Raw genomic sequence first — 2,764 nt, 5'->3', positions numbered from 1 at the left:
TGGATGCTATTGGTATATATTTACTAATATTATTGACAAATATAGGGATGGTTGGAAGTATTGGCACATGCCTTGGATGTTGTTCTTAATCATGTGTTGAGATTTTAGCTTATGGCAACAACTTTGAGTTTCTATTATCATTTTGGATTTGATGCTTGTGTTTTAGGATTAGTTGATTGCATGCTAAGATTTTGTGATTGTGAATTTGAAGATACAATGCTTTGGGAAATCAATAAATTTCATAATGCATATTGTGTTAGACCTATGAGAATGTTTGTGCATTTAGAGATCAATAGTTATCAATAGTTTACAAAGTTTAGTACCTTAATGTTTGTCAAATTCTTTGTTAAAATTTGTGTCTAGTGCTACATGAATGGTTTGAATGTATGGATTTCTCATATGATCTATATTTGTTCACATGTGATTCACTAAGTCAAATTTAGAGGGTTAGCTTGTGAGGGTTCAAATGCCTCTCCTATTAAGAAATCCAAACTCTCTAGTTCTAGATTTTTAAACCATGAGTTGTAAGTCTTTGACACTCCTTCCAATTTAACTATATACAACTTATAAGGATATATCTTCTTTATGTTCCAAAGTTATAATATATGGGTGGCCAATGAATCTAAGGAGTTGAATGAAAGTGATAAAATATAATTTGAGTGACAAAAAGTAGCATATAATCTTCTATGGTACTTATTTTTTAGGAATACTTGTACATTAATGTTGGAGAGATGCTATAAGTAAATGTAAAGTGAGAAAATAGATGAAAATAAGATAAACCATTAGAATTCCTAAATTTATTTTATTTCAATTATATGTTGATTAGTGGATTTCTAACATTAGCATACCTCATACCTTTATAAGGATCAACAATAATGTATTTGGTTGAAAACATCTCTCTTGTCCAATTTTTGACCAAATAACCTATTTGTTACAAGACATCTACACACTTCAAAGAAATCTATATGGCACACATTAGTAATATAAATATGAAGACTAAAGGTGATTATTGGGACATTAGACCTAAAAAAATTATCAAGGAAATAGTCCATGGTTCCTTCACACATGTAAGGACATATCTTGCTTCAATATATCTATTAGAAATGTAAGAGTGTAACTGAGAGGGGAGGGTTGAATCAGTTACCACAAAAACAATTCCCTCTAGTTAGATGTCAATCCAAAATTTCTATTGATCATGCAATATTGCTCAATATTTCTCAACTCAGTTAACACTAGAATATTATTGGCACTCGATTAACAAAACAATCTTATGATTAATAATATATTATAACCTTTAGTAACTTAGTCAAGTACAAACATAAATCATAAAGAAAATAACATGAACACATATGACACCAAGATTTAACATTAAAATAATTTGGGAAAACCACCATACAACTAGTTATAATATCTTTCACTCTTCTGAAGTGAGCCCTATTAGGAGCCAACCCTATTAAAGGTTACAAAACATCTTGTTATGTATGACCCTACTAGAGAATTTGGATCACTCTATTAGGAGTGGCCTGGTTGGAGGTCTTTAAACACTTCAATCTAGAAATGCCACCTCATTAGAGGATTTACAATATGACTATTAAGTCAACTCTATTAAGAGATTTCCTTACTACTACAATGGTTGGAAAGAAACAACAATTTGACTTGATTTGTGAAGAAAATATCTTTGTAGATTTAGATTACTATTCTAGCTTGACTTATGGATCCTTCCTGATTAGATGTTTTTTACAACTTATCCTCCACACTTTCTTGCTCTATCTTTTCCTTCACTCACATGTCCATCTTATTTCATAATCCACTTTTTAAATTTTATCCTCATAACTTGACCTACCCTATATATCAAAATATTAGACAAGTTAGCTTGAATACCCTTCCAAAACATGCAAATAGTTAGCCTCGATCAATTAACTATTTCACAAAAACACTCTGTTGTCACTCGATCAATACTAGAATTGAATGCTTAGTCAAAACTATGAGTACTTTGATGCCTGAATACTCAGTCAATAATGCAAGTGAGATTCCCTTCATTAACCAACTACTCAATTAATACTAGAAAGGTCTTCTTAACCCAACTTTTTGGTTAATACTAATATATGCAAGGTTAATACTACAAACTCTACATTGCTTAGTTAATACTGAAATTTGTGTAACAATAATAAAAATAAACAATTGACAAATTGTTTCTAATAAAATCCCTCTTTGAAATTGATGGCAACACAACATGTCAACATAAATTGATAGAAGTATGACAAATTGAATAATATCCATAGTTTTATCTTTCTTGGATTTATCTCTATTGCTTCCTTATCAATACTCTACTATGAACTACTATTATTTTCTCCCTCTTTGTAGTACATTCCATCATCTAAAAATTCTCCCTCTTTCTCTTTGACACTGATCTCATCCTTCCTTGATTAACTCTCCCTTGCTCTTCCTTGTTGATACTAAAATCTCCCTCTTTGACATCAAATTCCAAAGGATACAAACTTTGAAGTTACTATGTACCTTTTAAACCAATTCATATGCAATATGCTCTACATTTCACTGCATCAGCTTGATAGATCTTTAATGGAACTTGGTTGATACCTTATTATGTTTTTTTTAGTGAGCATCAGATAGGGTAATAACCCTTAATTTACCTCTTAAATACATATAAAAAGCCTTAGTAAATAAATCTGCTATCTACTCCTTGGTGTTCACATATTCTAATCTCACCTCTTTGTCTTGAACCAATTCCCTTAAGAAATAATAT

Source organism: Cupressus sempervirens, chromosome 6, assembly GCF_028749045.1.
Source record: "Cupressus sempervirens isolate cs-2001-9-10 chromosome 6, ASM2874904v1, whole genome shotgun sequence".
In the NCBI taxonomy this organism is placed as follows: domain Eukaryota; kingdom Viridiplantae; phylum Streptophyta; class Pinopsida; order Cupressales; family Cupressaceae; genus Cupressus; species Cupressus sempervirens.
This window is presented reverse-complemented; position numbering follows the sequence as displayed.